Genomic DNA, 20129 nt, shown 5'->3' with positions numbered 1-20129 from the left:
CAAATTGATTTAGCCACCCAGAACTCACTCCCATCTCAATGAGGTGGCAGGATGCTCACCGCATATATCACTGTCACACAAGCACCCTCTAGTGAAATGTGATTTTTATCTTTATGAGCTTTTCCCCCCCTTTTTGGTACAGCATGTAGCGGGTTGTGATAAGTGATGAGAAATAAAGGGTTGGCACATTACGCTAATACAGGTGCACTCGGCGCATATGGGTGCTATCACACAGGGAGAATGACATTGTTGTGGTCCTGTGCGTTTGAAAGCGGCTGGCGAGGCAGCAGGGGGCCTGTGGTATATGGCTCATAGATCACTGATGTGTGGGTGAGAGTTGTCACCAGCCAGCGCCTGGCTGCGAAGCACAACATAGTTTATGGCACACAACCGCTACACGTAAGCATGAATCGTGGCCCAGGCAACAATGAGGAAAAGTGCACTAAAAATAGATAAGCTTTTTTGCGCTCGCCCCAGAAACAATGGCTCTTTTTGATTTTTCACGTGTTCAAACTGTTGTACAAAGGATAAAGGAAGCGGTGTATAATTTCTAACTGGGCCTGTAGTAAAAGATCTGGATAAATACAGCTGAGAGGGCCACGCTAACCTGAGACGCACCCTCAGTGAAGGCTGGAAAGACACGATAAATGTTGCACTTTCAAGTGTGTTAAATGCACTAAGATAGTCTGGGCTTCCTCCCTTTCCAACTGACAACCTCTGTTACACAGTTAATTACAGCCAACTGCAACACAGCGCTGTGTCAATTATCATGTGCTTTAGCTCTCTCCCAATGGATATTTTTACTGCCTTGGTTTCACTGGTAAAGTTTCTACCTTCTTTTATTGCTATTCTGCCCAGGTCTCTAGGCTGAATTACATTCGGCAGACAGAGCTGTAAAAACAGAAGGGATTTAAGGATTCAGATTGGTGGAGGGTAACCTAATCTTCCGTAATTGGGGGAATGGTTCTCATTTATATCAGCCTACTTTAGAAAGCAAGCTCATCGGCAGGCTGCTATCATCCCAAGCATTTTACTCGGGCAATTCATTTTCATAAAGGCCGAGGAAAGGGAGGTCAGCCGCCACGGCTACGAACACACATATTAAACCTAATCATCATTAATCAAAGCACTACTCTTTTGCAGGTCGTGGAAATCAACATACACAACATAAATGCTGCACAAGGATCCCTCATGTGCAGGTTTTGCCTGAGCCGCCGTGCTGTGAAATAGCACATTCTGGGCTGCGTCGTCTCAAAATGGAACTAAAATGGTAATCCTCTGCCAGGCGAAGCGTTCTCGCCTCGCCAGATGCTTAGTTCTGAAATTTGCCTAATTGCCACGCTCAGATCAATCCCTTTTACTCTGCCAAATGATTCTGCCAAAGTGTGTTCCGAGCGTTTTGTTGGCCCAATATGCTTTTTCTCTTGAAAAGATTTGTGTTTTCGTGACTCCCCGCGAAGGCCTGAGAGAGGTTTTGATCTCTGTGACATATCCGCACAGCCGGATGCGTGTCCACCCCTGCTGACCTGCGTGCCCATTAGCCATAGTGTTGCAGTGAGGGCGCAGGGCCTATCCATCTCAGCCCACACACACACACACACACTACACCCACTCTTCACAGGGCTCAGACACATGCTGTGGGCGGACTAAATGTGGCCCTTTGATCAAAGGGCATCGTGTGGGAATGGACACTGACTTACTGACCTCCACACACAAGTACACATACACATCACTGCATGTATGCATAATAAGTCGACTCTGATGATGCACAGATCTGAGGTAACATGTTTCCTGCAGGCAAATGCACACTGCCCCAAAAAACTGAAACTCGTTCACAATTATTGATACACACACTTACGTTGGAACAAATGTTGAATGAAAAAAGCTCATTTGTGCAGCTGCTACTGTAGTCATTTAAACTAAATGCATGTGAATGGCACACACATATGCTCAGCACATCTTGGCATAGGTATGAACCAAGACAAACATCCAACTACGATTCATCTCCCATCTGCAACGACGATGCACCTCACATAATCATGAGAAATGACTACTGTGTATGACATAAAAGTCTTCATTCCAAAATAATAAAATAAGACCAATGTCAGTAAAAAGAAAAGGAGAGAAGACAAGACAAAGGAGAGGTGCCTCTGTGTGTGTAAATATAGAAAGTGACGAATGAATCAGAAGTTTAGTCAACAGAGAAAACCTTGGTTCCAGCTGCCCGGCTGTCTGATGAGCCACTCTATGCTTGTCAACAACATCCCCTATCATTCTCGCACAACTATCTACTCACAAAACCAAGACCCGCCCCCTTCATCCCTCTGGCAATTCCACCATCCTCCAAGAGAAACACCTCCAAAAGCTAAACGGGTTGCTCGCAGCAGTGGCGGCGGCAGCAGCAATCTCTATCCCCCCTCGTCTCTTCTTCCCCTCCCCTGTTCCCTTTTCCTCTCTCTATTTCTGTGCATCCTCTCTCATTCCTTTTTGTCTTCACTCTTTCTCCCTTCCTGTGCTACCGCTGCGTTTGGTGCGGTGGATGAAAACATAAAAGAGGCAAAGAATAAAAAAAAGAAAGAGAGAGAGAAAGAGACAAACCGACATTGGGAAGGCTGGAGAAGCCAAATTAGCATGAGAATACTCACAGCGTTGTTGTTGAAGGAGCGCGGGGATGGGAGCGCGGCACCAGTCCCTCCGTCAGATACAACCTGCACACACAAGATTGAAGAGGGAAAAAAAAGAAAACTAGGCTGTGAGAGCGGCAAAGAGGGGAGAGGAGGAGGAGGAGGAGGAGGAAAGAAGAGCAGGACACGGAGGAGGAGGAGAAGAAGAAAAAGAGGGAGGAGGAGGGAGCAGCGCAACCAATGCACACCAACACCAAATAAAGAAATAAAGGATTCCTCGAGGAATGTGTGTGTGTTTGGGAAGTGATGGTGTGTTTGTGTGTGTGTGTGTGTGTTGTTATGGGGCAGGGGGTAGGTTGTCTTTGCAAAATATAAAACACACACACACACACACACTCACATGCGGGGTTGCACTTGGGTGCGCAATCACATCTGACAGGTCGGATCTGCGGTCCACCTACCTCCTTATCGCTACCTCTCTCTTCCACAGCACTGTGCTCTCTCTCACTCTCACAACACACTCGCTTGCTCTCGCTCTCTCTCTCTCTCTCTCTCTCTCTCTCTCGCTCACACTGATGCCAGAGATTCAGCTGCTACAGGGGAGCTATCGCCCTCATCGCTGTATGTTACCGAAAGAGGGAGGGCACCATCGGATCTCCCACCCGCCCACGCCACCAGGTCCAACACCCCCCCTCCTCCTTCCACCTCGAATGTACAGAGAAAGAGAATGCTTCAATTGAATGAAAGCAATCCCAGTGGCATTGAGGCAATTATAGAGGCTGCTGGCACTGTTTTCTGCTTTTTTCGTCCTCTCCTCCTCTTTCTCGTTCCCGCTGTCCTCTCGGGCTGGTGGAGGGTCTGTTTTCTCTCTCTTTCAGTTTCTCCGTACTCCAGACATATGCCACTATTAATGTAGCTTCAGTCACTTCAGCTGTTGTGGTCAGATCACTTCTGTCTCTGCTTCCACCTTCTTGGCCCACATAAGGTCTGCCTCTTTTCCTACCTGCCTGCTCCACCTCACATCTCATCCCCAAAAAAGCTCCACAAAACCTGACTCTCAACTCTGCCTTGCATAACCTGACAGCACCATTCAGCTCCAGCAGCTACTGAGATGTAAAATATATTAATCCTCCTGGCCTTATCAGGTCTTGCAAGGCTAGTGCGGCATGGTACGGCACAGCACTCAACAACACAAATGATTCAGGACAAACTTTAATAACTGTCTTTTAGGTCTGGGTTTTTGATGTATTTGATGATGTATTTTCTTTCTTCTTTTTTTTTTTTTTTTTAAATCTAGCAGCACATATATTACCAAAAAAAGAGCTGTAAGTCAAACACCTCAGCCTCTAATCAGGTAGCCCTCCCTCCTTCCTCTCCACCCCCTCACATTGCATCCCTCCAGCCACTACTGCACTTTATCTCCCCTCAATTAACATCTTCTGAGCGAGCCTCTATTATCTTAACCACACAGAGCAGAGAGGTCCTCCGAGGAGACGCCGTGGAGGACGGCTGAGCTGTGGACAGAGGGCTCCCAGCCCTGCTGCCGCTGCTTCAATTCGCAGGCCTAATTAAAGCCCAAGTCAGACATGACAAACTGCGAGCGGAGGTGCTACAGAAACAAACAACGACAGAAGCGTTGCCTGCGCGGGTGCATGTAGCCCGGAGGATTCTCTTTGTGAGGATTATCTGCCAGAAAACAGGCACGTTCACGTCAACGTCATGACAACATCATCTAAATCTCTTTTGACTGTTTGCTTGGTTTGATCGTGTTTATTTTCTACCTTCTGTGTAGGAATCACCACAGTTTCATAGCTTCCATTATAAATTATTCGGCATATGAAGGAGAGGCAGAGAGAGACAATGCCACCTCGCAAAGGCTCAAGGATTCCTATAAAACATATAAGTGATATACTTGATTTCATGCTTATATATGGCCAATTTCCATTTTGTATTATTCCCCTTGTGCTCTGTTTCATCTGTTCGGTTGCCCTCACCAACTTCACTTTCACCCTATGAAGCCATCAAACCACCCATTAAGCCATCAAGCTGCCCTCTTTGTCCTTGCTCCCCTGTCTGACAACAACAGTGAGTGCTGGTGTCGCGTCCCCCCGCAATCTCACCACAGAGGTAGCTTGGCGATTTGGCCGGCACTGCCACTGACTCTGGCTCAAGCCAGACTATTAAGAGTATTCTATTACTGTTGGGTTAACCTGTCACGCTTGGCTGTGGCTCTCTTTATTGTCTGGCCGCTCTGAAAGGGCAGGGGATAAAACACCATCAGCAGGACAAACGACCACACACGCCGCCATTCATCAGACACGCGGGGTTTCCCCTCGTGGATGCTAGCCACCACAACCTCTCCAGTACCACAGGGGTAGCCTTCGCTCCCCCTTACATTGTGAGCTCCCAGGGGCCAATCTACACAGCCAAGGATGGACAGAGTGCAGTCTTTGGTCACATAAGGTTTCCCTCCTTCATCATGACTTGGGGAAAAGCAGTTTTATTAAGGCTGAAGGAGCTAATGTATTGACTAAGATCAGGTAGTGCAGCAGGCGGTGTGGGGAAGTGATTAAGAAAGCACACTAGTGATCAGTGGATGACAGGGGTCAATCCCCTGTTGGGCAATTGGGTAGTGGCCTTGGGCTAGGTACTTAGCCCCAACAAACCAGCTAGACACTCAACTGCGAGAGTGGATAAAATGTCAAATTCAGCTTCACCCTTTGCAAAGGTTCAAAGCAAGGAGATGACAGCGAACGCTTTGGTTATTAAAAAATTCATATCGTAATGAAACAGCCGTGTTCCATCTTCACACATCCCCCTCCAGCAAACACGGCGCTCCTTTTTCATGGGATCCATCAAGGGAGGGCCACAATTAAGTGACTAATTTGATTAGGAGATAATGTGAGTCCCACTTAATGGAAAGGACAGACTTCACAACACAGGCAGATTAGTTTGGTGGATGCCTGCTTATTAATTAAGACAGCCCTCCGTGTCCATATTAAGTCAAATGCACAGATGCAGTTTTAATGGGTCAGAGTATGCACAAGTAAGACAAATGAAAATTGGTATGTGCAAAAAAGACAGTAGCTGGTAAAGCTTGATGATGAGAACTAAAAATGACCATGAACCGTTTTAATTAAACTTAAAATAACTTCTGCTCAAAAAAAAAACATTTGGGTATTCATTTGCATTATTTACACATTCATTATGCAATATGTGCTGCGTCTGTTTCCACCGTGTGTCATTGCACACCATAGCAACAGCAAGTCATTACACGTTCAAATTACCTCTCTTGCTGTCATTTAGCTTTTGTATTTGATACTACATAAGCCCTTCAGAAGAGCTCCTGCTTTTCATTTATGATTTGATCTGCATGCTGAACCACTGCTACAACTTGTGCTCTGTCCCGAAGAAGATTTGATATAAACATAAAATGAATAATTTATTAATAAACTAGTTTAATGTTTGAGCAAAAAGCAAATAAATGGGGCCAATTTTCTCTTCAGTAAACTACATTTAGGGCTAAATTCTTGCCTCAGTATTTTTAACATAAAGGATGACACGTAGACAACAGGGCTCCTGTGTGAACCTCTTTGAACTAAAGTAATTTTCTTTCTGCCATCTCATGTGATATATATTTTCTCAAGTCTAACAGATTTTGTTTGTAGCTTATGTCCTGCATGCCCCAGTGGTTGCCCACTGAACACTGACAATCAGCCAGACAGATCTCCTGGGTGACGATTTTGGAGACCCCGTAGGAAAAGTTAAAAACCACAACCGAAAGCATGAGAGATTACTGTATTTGCGGCAGTCCTTGAGTTTGTGCTCACTGTCTGTCTGGCGTGTTCAGTCGCTGGTGTGCTCTGTCATTCCAGGCACACTCGCAAGCGCTCTATTTACGGTGGCCGAATCCCTGCTGCGTGGAACGGGAAGGGTATAATCTCCCAGCGGTATTCTGGGTGGTGAATCTGCCAGTGTTGTCTGTGCATACCAATGGCAACCTCACCTCTGTCTAAAGAGTTATGATGTATAAAGGAAATAAACTGCAAGCTAGTCCATGATGCGTCAAGATGTTGGAGGGGAAATGGTGGTTTCTGGAAACCCCCAGTGGAGAAATACATTCACATCACTCCCATCAACACTAGTAGTGCCAGTGTTACCACTTTGACGGCATGCTACCACATGCCACTTTGCAGTCACACTACACTGGATTCAATCAAGCAGCAATGTTAAACAGTCATCTACGTAGTGTTTATGCATGCTGCCACCTGCAGACACGTGGCTCATTCTGAGGGCTATGATCATCTCAACGTGATGGAATTTCATCTGACAAGTGGAACATTTCTGCAAACTGAGAGGTTAAGAAAGATGTAGGTTAAATTGCTGGGAGACATATTGTTTTAGGGATTACATGGAAAAGGAATGTGGAAAAGTCCCCTAGAGAATTTACACAGCTCTAAAAATCAGTTTACAAAGAGTTCATGTCACATGCGCGCATTTAGTTGCCATATACACGCATTGTATGATAAAGCTCCAAAGTGAAGAAGCTTAATGAAGCCACGCTAGGGGCTAGTGTCTGCACTGCAGAGCGAGGCGTCAGGTGACTTCCCTCCTGGCTATATGTGCGTCTCATTGGTATGTGCGACGCGATGAGGCCTTGGCTCTCTTCTGATTATGATGTCTGCTGAGAGCTGGGCCAGCCCAGGGTGAGAGCCAAAGCGACAAGGCTGAGATGGAGGGAAGATTCAGAGAGCCTCTGTTCTCTCACCGGGGGATCCCCCACATCATTTAGCGCCTCATGCAGATCGCTGCTAGTGGCAACACAGCCCTCTGGGCCCGGGGAATTAATGTACCAAGCAATGGCAGAAGTGATTTATTAAAATAACACACCCTGATGAGCGAGAGGAGCCAGGGTTGCGCTTTCTCAGCTCGTCCCCATATGCTGCCGAGGGAGGAAATAGAATCATATAGGTACTACAGCAAAAAGCAACAGAGGAGAGACTGAGAGAAAGTGGACAGCCACTACACAAATTGTGCGACAGTCCTCGCTGTCATTGTTTATTTATTTACCCTCTTTCCATTTGAGTCAGGCCTTGTATTAAATTGATCCCTCCTGCCGCGTTTTGCCTTGTTGAACAAGCGCAAAGCCCCGTTAAGTGTCTGTGAAAGGCTGGTGATTGTGTTTGCGGCGCCCCGGGTGCGCCGGAGCCATCCGCTCCCCTCTATCTCCCCCGGACAGACGGGATTAGAAGCTGGGAGAGGGGCTGAATGACCCTCTGGAGGGGACGGGAGACAGGCAGGCAGTGAGCAGCTTGGTTCGGGGCTAACACACAAATACCCACCGACAAATACAAGCCTATGCATGCTCAAGCACACACATTCTCTCAGTCACAGGCACACAATGTGTTTGTATAGTTGAGTTTAGCTTGCCCCCAGACAAATGCATGGCCATCCAGAGGCTCGGCCACGTGCCTACGAGGTAGACATGCACTTATCCATGAGCTCACACATTAGCTACTGTACAAGCAGAGAGCGACTGTCTGTAGGTCTCACTGCTGATGATCCGAAAACATCTGCTGTGTTGCTAAACATCTGCTGTTCAACAGCACAGATCTAAGCTCTCATATTTTATTATTTTTACTGTTTTTTTGATTAACCCAATCGAGAACTGAGTAAATTCCTGCTGACCTCAGCCCTGAGTGTTACTGTAGAGTGGTTGCAGAAAGATACGGAACAGTGAGGCACTTTGTAGACTGAATGAATGGAGCTGATGGGGTTCCCTACTAGAGCTGCTGATGGTTATGCACAGTCAGACATTGAGTTGTACACAGGAGGTCTCACATTTACATATATTACCATCTTAGACATTTAGCTGACACTCTCATGCCGAGTGGTTTACTATACATACAAGAGTGGAGTAATTCCAATGACTGAATTGCAAATACTTCAAGCAATTGAAAATAAGGAGTGCAGAGGTTAAAAGAAGAGTGGCTGGATGATAGAAGACAGAAAAAAAATCTCAGTGTGACTGAAATCATTGTGTGTAAAGTGATCTAGTGGAAACATGAATTTAGTGGGAGTTTGGAATTTGAAATCATCTTCCTTGAGGAAAAATGTATGCCCAGAAAAATAACTGTACTCTACATCTCAGAACCCTGAGAAGCTGCAGTACACATCTCCCAGCCTGCTCCATCTGATCAACCGAGCCCCCAGGGGATGTTACTGTACTGCTACCCCGTCAAAGCAATGGAGCAAGACTCATTCACATAAAGCAGCACACTTTGAATCCATTCAGATCAGATGATTATGATGCTGGGCACCTTCCTCAGCGGGGCAGATAAGTGAAGAGGCTCCATTCGACATTTACATCTCATACACCTCATCAAACACCAGGTCTTTGTAGTCATGAGTTACATTTGAATAAAGCAAAGTTAGAATTTTTAAGCCGTGCAAAAATTCATCAAACCTCCCAACCAGTGAGGCCCTTGTCTCTCCTAGCAAATAACTCTTGGTTACCTTATTCAAACTGAAAGTGGCAGGGCTCAAATCAAATCAAGTCAAATCAAATTGTGCTTGGATGAAGAAGTGAGGAGTGGGAAAGGAGAGGAAAAGGGCTTGAAAACAGTCACATTTTCTCAGGGAGTTCAAGTTCTTTCTACCCTTTAATAGCCCACAACAGCAATTTACTAAATAATGCAGATGAATGTGCATATAGCTAGTTTTAAAGCAGCAACAGTTTTGTTGAAGACAAAGCCAATGCAGAGAATACAAAGATCAGTGAGAGCTTTGTAGAGTTTTATAAATGTAGTGCTCAATATTGTGACATTTCATTATATAATTGTGTCACTGAATGTCTTATATAAGAAATATGTTAAATAAAAAGTGTATTCCAAAGACCTGAACACAGAGACTACAGTAACAGAAGGGACTTTAAACTCATGCTCAAGAGCACCAATAGAAAATACGTTCTTCAATGACATGCCATCGCATTACAAAAGTGCATTCTGTATGACGAGTAGATCCAGACAGAAAAAGAGTGGAATGCAGACAAAGGCAGATGAGATAGGCAGACTAACACATACAAAGTGAGAGGCAACCTCTATTCGTACCGGGTTCATCTGCCTTCAACTTGAACTCGTGGCAAAGATGAAATAAAATAACAATGGGTTACCATAGCAATAACAGTGGAGCACATAACTAAGTAGTATGAGAAATGGGGAACGTCTCAAGGGGGGGCATCAGCTTTTATCTGTCAGCCGCAATCCTCCATCATCAAAGCTCTTCTCCACTTTCAGTGCCAAGACTGAAAGACACCAGTGGATCATTAGTCTCCAGTGAAGAAGACAGTCATTTATCCATGTGCTTTTTTTTCATCGTCTTTTCCACAAAAGTTGAGAGTAAAAGAGGGTTCATGTGGGTAAGAAGGAGAGAAAGAGTAACAAAACACAGAAAGAGGGAGTAATCTTTTTTTCAGCCAGTCAATTTCTCTGGGCACCAACCTAGCTCCCTTTGGGCTACCTGTGCAGGTATCAAGCCTGGGGTCTGACGGGCTCCTCTCTCTGTGAAGCGGCAGCCCTTTGCAGCACATCAATACACTGAACTTTTCCTGCCGAGTACCTGAGCTTTCCTGCATGACCTGCTCCTCCTTTATCTATTCTGTTTAAAGATACCGGTTGCGGGAGAAGGAGCTTGATTACCTCTTGGGACAACCCCGCTCCTCTTTAAGTTTGCCAAGTGAGAAAGTCTTCAGAAGTTTGTTGACAGATCTCTGCTGCGGCGGGAGGGAGCGATGGACATGGTAACCTTGGCTCTCCAAAGGACAAACGGAGAGTTTTTAAAAGATCAAGCATGAGGGATTTTGTGTTTATGGAGGAGAGGAACAGGACGGTACAGGGAACACAGGTGTGCATGGGGAATATATATATATATATATATCTTGATATATAGCTATATATAGATATATATATATATATATATATATATATATATATATATATATATATAGATAGAGAGAGAGAGAGAGAGCGAGAGAGAGAGAGCGCTTTCTAGGATTCCTACCTATCCTTCTTATGGATGTGTGATCAAACTTAAGCTGCGTCCCTAGAATCCCTTTTATATTAAGAGGAATTCAAATGAGTGTTAAAGGAAAGAACATTTCTTCAACATGTGGAGCAAAAGTAAAGACTTGATTTAAATGTGTTAAACTTGTAAGCTTTTACTCTGCTGCATTCATAAATTCAGACATAACGTGTTCCTATACAGTCAAACAAGGTCTGTTAATACAGGAATGCTTCTCGAATCTGTACATACTGTTTATGTCTAAGTCTATGTAAATATTTTTCTAAAGCAAATCAAAAACTACAATAAGCAACTGTTTATTTGAAATTCTTTGACAATATCTTTCAAAAGCAAACTGGAATGCATAAAGCATTTAACAAGTTTTTTGGTGTATTAACGCATTTTAGAATTTCTACACACCGTTTGTGAAAGCCTCTCTCAATATTTCCAAAAGCAATGCCAAAAATGTAACTGTTGTGTTTGAACAATTCAGTGTTTGGTCAACTCGGCAGTGAGAGCAGCTGGACAAGACTTAAAAAAAAAATAAAAATCCCATACTCCAAGTCCCACAGCAAAGTGTGATTATACAGGGATGCTTTTTTTTAATCCATACACACTGTTGTTTATGTGAAAGCCTCTGTCAACATTAAACTGCAAAAAATGCATAAAGCAGTCCTTACACAGGTGAACAATTCAGCATCCAGGAAACTCAGCATTGAGAGTGCAGTGTATTTGGGCAAGATGATGAATATACTATACATCTAGTCAAGCCTGTATAATGCATCCATATGTCAGGGTGCGACTTCGAAGTGTTTCCTGAGGAGCGCTGTGTGTCTCCTGGTCTTTATGAGAGCTGGTTGGTTGTATAAGTGTGTGTGTGTGTCTGGCTTTGTAGCTGCTGGGCTCCACAGGTACACAGGCCATCGATCACACGGTGCGGCCATTATACACAGGCAGGGGTGGAGGTGGATAATGCTCCCACCGCTGCCACCGCTGGGGCCTCGACCGCTTGCGGGTCAAGCGTTTGGCTGGCCAGCGGTAATCAAGCCGACAGCGGGCTGCCTGTCTGCGTGACAGATAACGTCACTAACACTCATCTGTACACACATGCACGCTAATACACCAACCCACCCACATGCCAGTCTACTGGTTAGCTTCTGTGATCCAAAAACAAATTATATGCAGGAGATCGTAATCTTCAGCAACCAACCAAATTTCACATTAAATTATATTAATTAATTAACATTAAAGGATGCAACATGCGGTATTTTTAATGAAACAACCAAAACCAACAATATGTTTATTTAACTAACACGAATTGTCAGTGTTTCTACATGTTTAACAACATCTCCCCAACATGACGTTGCTTTCCAGAGCCTAAAAAAGGCTAATGCAGAATTGATCCTGAATATATATATATATATTCCATGTTTATGATGAAGTAATGTTATTCATGTGCAAAAGTCCGGCTGTTTGTTTTTAGTAGTTTCGGTACAAAAACTGCTTTCTATTTTTAGAATGGAGGCATTAGCTACATCGGATAGCATTATGAACCCATTGTTGGTTTTGGTTTCTTCAGGGGGTTTGTTTATGAAATAAAAATAACAGCCTTGTTATCCTTTAAAGCTGCTGTATGAGATATTTCTGCAGTTAGATGGTAACCTCATTAACTTCAAACCGGGAAATGAGGCAGAAACAAAGAAGAGTGTTCTACCCCTAATTGTGGGACTTGCTGAAGAGTGAAGATTCAAAAAGGGTCGAGTTAAATATAAAACTGTCTCTTAAACAGCGGTGAGCTTTCAGATATTCAGAGCTGGGCTCACCAGTGATGGCTCTACCTGTTCAACACCTCCGCCCTCACTACTCAAAAAGACATTGAAGTGTGCATATAGTGATATGAGAGTTTTGCATTACAAAAAAAAAATCTAAATAAATTATCAGTTACATCTAGCTTCCATTCAATGTTGTCAACATACAGAACTGACCCCAGAAAATAATGTATAGCCCAATTACACAAAATACTGCAAATAGCAGGTAAAGACAACAACACACTTTGTTTCAAGTTAAACCAGACTGTATATTTATTTTTACTGTACATATATTTGCTATATTCCTAATTTGCTCAAGTTTTCAACATTCATGCAAGCCGTCACATCGCTATCTACTCAATGTAAAAACATCTGCTATTTGAGCTTCCAAATGGCAGGCGGAAGAGCGAAAGGAAGCAGGTGAAACACAGACAGGGAAGTAGACAGAAAGCGAAGGACACAGAAATAGAGGAAAGCAGATAAAGAGAGGGGAGAGGATGTGGTGAGGAAGCAGAGCGTAGTAGAGCCGGCCGTTGGGACTGTGAGGAATGAGCTGGCTGTGCTATAGGAGGCCTTAATGAGCATTCTCTCTAAACCCTGGAGAGTCTCTCTGCAGCTCTCACCCAATCTCTGTCTTTTCTCACAGCCATCGAGGTACAGCCACACAAGGCTGGTTGCATGATGCCGTATGCACAGATTCATGCAGAACATAAAGAAAGGCTAACGCAGACATAAACAGACAACACAAAATCAGTACTAACTGGTGAGTCTGACTTTGTCCAGTTTTAATTCATTGTAACCTCTGCAGGGCACACAGCGGTCTAAATCTTAGCTCATAATGAAACAAAATGAACCGGCTACATGACACAGTTCTTTCTGCTCCTGCAGACAACACTAATATCTTGTTCCATTTCAATTCCAATTCATTAAATTGGTACAGTGTGGATCCTAACAAACCAATAAACACCTCTGAACCAAAGGGAGAAGTCTAGCAGGCGTGCTCAGATAATGGCCACTTTATGCATTAGCAAAACACCTGTCGTAATAATGGCTTCCTACTGTATGTCTGTTTTTTTCTCTCTGCAGACTAATGTGCCCTTGATTCTCTCTCACTTATCACTCCTCCCAGCTGTAGTTATGGATGGAGGGGCACGACAGAGGTATCCTTGTAAGCGTCTGTGTGTAAAAGCCTCCGGTTTTGTCCCTGCCCCCTAAAAACAGCCCCTTTATTTTCCCCTGGGAAAAGGCTGAATGACGAGGTATCCAGCAATCCTGAATTATGGCTTGACGCGTGCGGGCTTGAAAAATGGAAAAATGATGAACAACAGGACAAAAAATTCAGAGGAACAAGTTGCAGAGGTGACGGGGACAGCTGTAAATCTGGTTCTGGGACAGATAAGGGGATGAGGCAGGAACACGACCACAGGAGCATGTAGGTGTATCTATTGTGTTTCTTTCTCTTTGTTAAATCTTATTGTGTGCATCTACAGAGGATGAAGAGATGGCCATCTTTATTTAACAAAGTGATTAAACCTCTCTGTTGCCTCTCAATCCCAGCCTTGCGTGGCTATGAGGCTGCTGCCCCTGAGCTGGCCAGACCTTGGAAACCATTGAGAGCCTCTGAACGACTCACTCTCATTAACTATTAACCAGCAACTTGGGCCTTAAATCATCTTGGTGATCCCCAGCCTGCTGACCCTGCTGTGGATGGTGGAGGCAGTAGCGGAGCGGTGTTTCATCAGAGCTAGCCCACCAGACATCCTGCTGATTTAATGGGCTACAATTACACTGCTTCTGACACAATATATGGCAAACATTTATAGATTTCCCTCCCACCAACTCCATAGCCAGCAGCGCCAATACATTTTTATTTCCCCTACCAACCTGCTTGACAACCGGAGAGTTCATGTTGTGAATTCATCTCCACACTGACCCAGAGGCCGGTGCATATGGTAAATGCTTCATTGCCTTAGGATACTGCACCATGTATACAGCACATATGAACTATTTCATAGAGTAGGCCTTCCCCATACTCATAATGCAGCTGTTTATTAATTATTTCAAACCCTGCCGGAGGAGCACTGAAGATATAGCTGCTTGCTAGTTGTGTTAAAGAACCGATGTAATGAGGAACTAGCCGTCAAGGTGGAACCATATGGCTGGCTTGCTATTTATGTATATCTGGTCTGATTAAGTCAGGTCTGGAGGCCCCAGAGTACAGCAGCTAGTTGATAGTGACTGGAATGGGCTACTAGGACGCCACCGAGTCCAATCAAGTGTGACGGGAAAAAAATTAGACAACAGTCCCCTGAGAACCGCGCCTTGTTTTTGTTCCTTCGTTAAGACATGCTAATGTGTATGTTACTATAAGTGGATCACAACTGAGATGTACGGAGCTCTGGGTCGTCATCAATCATACCGTTGATGTCTATTGATTCTGTCCAGACTCATAACGACATCCGAGAGTTGCTTGCCTCCAACATGTGCCCTTTTCTTTGGTGTAGTTGGGGAACAGAGATGTTTGGTGCCTAGATAAACTATCTATATGTATCTATATCTATCTATCTATCTATCTATCTATCTATCTATATATACACATATATACACACATACATAAACAACACACACACACACACACAGAAAACTGAAAGACTGCAGGGGCAGCCTATACAAACACAGTCATATTTAGCTATTTCCAGGTTTGAATATCCCAGCAAAAATCTCACATTTTAGAATGTGTTTTTTTGCCCCCAGCTGTTTTTAACCACTGTACTGTCTTGCTTTGTCCATAACATTGTCCATTGCTTGAGGTCTAGTTTTTAGGGGGGGTTTCTAGCTTCTATTCTCATTCTTCTATTGCATCATCACACTATCTGATTAAACATGTTTTAGTTTATTTTATCCTGTAAACCAAGTCTGTTCTGAAAAGTGCATAAATATCACATTACCATTATAATTGTTTTTTAATGAATCTGCATTTTCAACTTTAAGAAATAAAGCAGAATAGCATTTGTATCTTGAAATGTGTTTCATGACCAATAACATATACTTGTATTTGGCCAGTGACTGATGTAAATTTCTTACCCTCCTGAAACACACACATGCATGCACACAACACCTACTGTCCTCCAACTATACTAATATTGTCATGTCACCGGCTTAATCTTTGAAGGTCATCTCATTTAAATGAATGTCTCCCGGGGTGAGACAGCAGACTGGAGTTTTGCTTATCAACAACATTCCAAAGAAGAAGAAGAAAAAAAAAATCAGCCTGACAATCAGACTCTCGTTTTTCCGGTCTTCATGTTTACATTTGATGATTTGATGTTTTCTTTTTGGGAGGGTTTGTTATTTAGTCTAAACTAATCAGCGATTGATAATCTGTCCCACTGATGTTATTTCTGTGGTAGCAGTTGCGAGCAGAAGTTAACTAAATGTTTGTCAAGTAGATCTAAGGAATATGCCAGTTTAAAAGTTGTTGTGACTTAAAACAACCAGTACAGGTGCACTGATCTCATCCACGTTTGCCACCATTTTTGTGTGGGATGGATTCTACCTGTTCCAGGATGACAACGAAACAGCCATCGCTACTCTTATTAGTAACACCTGTGCTTTTCAACTGTGACAACACACAAATTGCTAAAAAAGCATTGATGTGGACAATAGATCAGAGGTCGGAACCAGGCCAAGAAATCAGCTTGTTAGTTGAGGGAAAAACCACTGAGGCAGAAGCCAAAAACTCCACTTAAGAAAGAAATTACTTATATATCCAGATGAAAATGTAGAGAGAGAGAAGATACTACTATAATTTAGCAGTTTTATATCTATAGCATTTTAGTAAAATGCACTGCATAAATGGTGATTATTAGGTGCTGCCCATAAAAGGTTTCTTCTACTAGTGTTTTTATGCCTGTAGAGCATTTTCTGCCTTTGAGAAATGTGTTTTTTTGGGGGGCTTGTCGATTATTTTGCAGGTAGAAAAATGAATCCATGTGACTGCGTTTGAGGTGGTACAGCAGAAGGGGACTCAGAAAAAAATGCGGCTACTTTCTGTCAGAAGAATAATCTCAGTAACGTAGGAGTAATGCTAAATTCTGACCAAAAAATGACAGTGACCGCTGCTTTATCCATTAGCTGGGTTTAGCTCTGTCAGCGACTGACACTGGAAAAGCCTCAGTAAGAGTTAATGATTCAGACCGGGATCCTGGTGGGAGGGAACCTGCTGGGTAAAACCGGCCTGTAGGAGTTGGCCTCCAGGCATGTAGGAGGCCTTTGTGCCAAACACAAGGCCTGAATCCACCACACCACCGCACAGTGACAGAAAGAGGGGAAGAGATGAGACACCGGGCCTGTCCTCCTACTCTGTACTTCCTGAGATGAGTGTGTGTGGTGGTGTGTGTGCTTACGCGTTCTATGAGGTGGTGTATGTGTACTGTGTATGTCTACTGTAAACAGACTGCTCCAGTGCAAATACACTATGTATATATGTTGTATAATATTACTTTGAGGTTAGTTTGCTCGCGCTCTGGGTTTTGTTTGGTGGGCAGTGTGGATGTTTTGGGAGCAGAGCGGTGTGGAGGCGACCGCGGTGTTCTCCACGGCTCAGGGCTGGCCTTTGGACCAGGCGTGCGGTGTAGGCCGGCTGACAGGCATGGGACGGATGCACTTCACAGCTCCCTGTGACCCCCCCACCCCACCACACACACACACATATAGTAAAAATGAGCTTGACTTGGCCCCTTGATTTAGCACTATAGGTGGCAGAAGCCAGAAGACAGGAATATAAAAGGGACAGAAAATGGCCTGACTTGTCTGTCATTCTTTTGCCTCACAGTTGTTTCTTAATTTAAAAAACCCACAAGGGACTCTGGGTATTAAATCTTTGCATGTTTGGACTACTTGTATGCTGGATATCATTTTGAATTTCAATGCCAGTGCCAATGTGGTACTCAAGTTTTCAGTACAATACCAAAATACCCTTCTTCAATATTTTACTTTGAAGAAAATAAAACTGTTCATATAAAAACATTTGACTTCACTTACCAAACTTACTATTTACTTTCACTAATTAACACACAATCTAAATTTGAAAAATAGCTAATAATGGTGGGGAATATCTGATCGCACAGAATGGAAGAATAAATATTTAATACCAACTTTAGGTTAAATAAAAGCTCTTTTCTGGTAAGAAAAAATTGACTTTTGGTAAACAATGTTTTTGTAAATACATTGTTTACTTTGTCATTTCAAAAGAAGATGCAAAATTCCAAGGTTTCAATATATACACTACAGTCTGAAGATTCTTCATCTCTTAGATCAGTCAAATGAAAATATTTTTGCTGTATTAAGTTGCACAATTGTGGAGCCTAAACCAATGTATTTTACCTAGAATATACATTTTTTAAAGAAAGTCTTGGTTTAAAAATGACTCATGATTTACATAATGTTGTTATTTGCATGTAAGGTCAGATAGGGTTTCCTGACAGCAGAAATGGCTTTGTTTCCACAAGGGATCAACTTGGCTTTGAGGCCTGATAAGGTTGCCCCGGACAGCTCATATTCTGTGCAAACAATCCGAATACTGGCACAGTTTTCATATCAAAGATTTTCTGCATTTATTTTTCATCTCAGTATATTGTTCTGCTTTATGTTTCCCACACTTTTCATTCATAAATTGTATCATCAGATGCAGCAGATTAGCATGTATTCCTTTTATCACTATTTCCTGCTGTAATAATGTCATTTCCTTATGGAATCATGACAATTTCATGATTTCTATTCTTCTATTTTTGGCCTTGTCAGAGTGGAAACGCCTCTGAAACAAAATACAGCTGTAAGCGTACTTGAACTCTCCATTCAAGTGTGCAGTACAGAATTTCAGATTGCACTGTTGCACAATACATCACAACAAAGGACTCCTTCTTGCCTCTCACAAGCCTAAAGCTTTGTGTTTAGTGTTAAGCACTTAATTGACATACTCAGCTCTGGTTGGACAGTTATTTTCTCCGGTGGTGTACAAGAAATAGTTCCACCTCGCCAGAAAATGCCTGTATAGGTTGACTGTGCAAGCAGCTTATTACGAGATATTTATGTTTGTTAGGCCGCAACCTCTAGTTGTCATGGTTATAATGATGGGAGCAAAGGAGGAAGTCAGGTGACTTAGTATAAAGAGCGAGAAAGTCTGTGTTAGGAGGTGGATGGGTCAAACTAACTCAGGACTTTCACCCAGGGGAAAAGGTCCTGTGTTAACTTATCTCATTACTAGTTAGATGATTTAAGTCACTTGACACTTATTTTAACCCAAACCACAATCTTCTACTAAACCAAGTGGTTTTGTTGCCTAAACCAAACCAAAGTGGGACCGTTTCACAATGTTACCCACATGTTTACTTAAGGTCCGGTACACCTGTTGCTGGTACAACGTTCATACATGTCGTTTTGGGAGTCTGGCAATTAACCTATTCGGTCATTTAGGTAGGGCGGAGCGGTGGTACAGTGGTTACTGCAGTGGTTGCACTGTCGCCTCACAGCAAGAAGGTTGTGAGTTCAAACCCTGGTTGCCCCGGCCTTTCTGTGTGGAGTTTGCATGTTCTCCCCGTGTCCGCGTGGGTTCTCTCCGGGTGCTCTGGCTTCCTCCCACCGTCCAAAGACATGCAGGCTAGGTTAATCGGCGTCTCTAAAAAATTGTCCTTAGGGCTGAGTGGTTGTTTGTCTATGTGTGGCCCTGCGATGGGCCCCAGGCGACCTGTCCAGAGTGTACCCTGCCTTTCGCCCGATCTAATCTGGGATTGGCTCCAGCGACCCTGTACGCAGGACAAGCAGTTGATGATGGATGTCATTTAGGTATGAGGACATGTTTGTTTCGACAGATCTTTTTCATGTCCCAGTATTTGACTAAAAGTATATTGTAGTTTTACCGTGACAATCAGCTTTTCCCACATTTGTTCATAGTGCTTTTATATTTTACATACGAGTTGGAACAGTTCAGCTGTCTCTGAGTTGATGCTTTCCCACATCAGAGAAAATTTGTATAAAGTTGAACCTTCTTGCATCAGGTGGGCTGCTCTTGAATGCTTTTTGGTGGTTCCAATGAAATGCCTCTTGTTTGAGACAATAAACGGCAAGAAAAGATTTCTATACAAAAGATTTAGTCCTCTACACTTTAAGATAAAAGATATTGCATGATTGTTTTTGCGGAATCCATTTAAAAAGACCCACCGGGATTATTTTGGTTTGAAGGATTTCCACAAAAAGCCAGTAGAGTATTAATAATTACCATAAGAATGTTATCACACTGCTTCATATAAATAACACTGTAATTGGTTATGGCAACCAGGCATTATGTGGTTTTGAATAACAACCAGTTGGCTCTGGGTTTCCAACCTGAAAAAGTTCACTGACCATTTGAGCCAATAAGAAAACAGAAAAAGCACATCAGCTACTAAGAATGCACCAACTTTCTCTATCACCTGACATGGGCCTATTAAAATATATTGCAGTGGTGCAGCCATGACAACACACACACACACAAACAGACTGGCAGCACTGCTTGAACTGCCTCCCCTTCTCTTCTCTCTGACAGCTGGCCTGAAATTACAATTTTAAAGCCTAAATGTTAAAAGGTTTAGAAAATCAATTA

The 20129-nt window shown here is 43.2% G+C and overlaps 1 protein-coding gene across 5 annotated transcripts in view; it reads right to left on the bottom strand.

Moving 5' to 3' along the window:
* The window catches only part of LOC119894787 (RNA binding protein fox-1 homolog 3-like), a 366346-nt gene that overhangs the window by 228988 nt on the left and 117229 nt on the right, over positions 1-20129 (bottom strand). The window contains exons 1-2 of one of the 5 annotated variants that reach the window (XM_038707484.1): positions 3086-3144; positions 2646-2708 (exon numbers count right to left, since the gene is read on the bottom strand). The exons of 3 other annotated variants lie outside the window; for them this stretch is intronic. The gene's annotated coding sequence lies outside the window, so the exon portion shown is untranslated. Of the gene's footprint in view, positions 1-2645; positions 2983-3085; positions 3145-20129 lie in introns of those variants that run through there. One more of the 5 variants, XM_038707477.1, reaches the window with a different exon arrangement.

The sequence above is a fragment of the Micropterus salmoides genome, unplaced genomic scaffold (assembly GCF_014851395.1).
Source record: "Micropterus salmoides isolate LMB-PRFRI ecotype aquatic unplaced genomic scaffold, ASM1485139v1 Ms_hic_scaffold_10, whole genome shotgun sequence".
NCBI lineage: Eukaryota > Metazoa > Chordata > Actinopteri > Centrarchiformes > Centrarchidae > Micropterus > Micropterus salmoides.
This window is presented reverse-complemented; position numbering and strand designations above follow the sequence as displayed.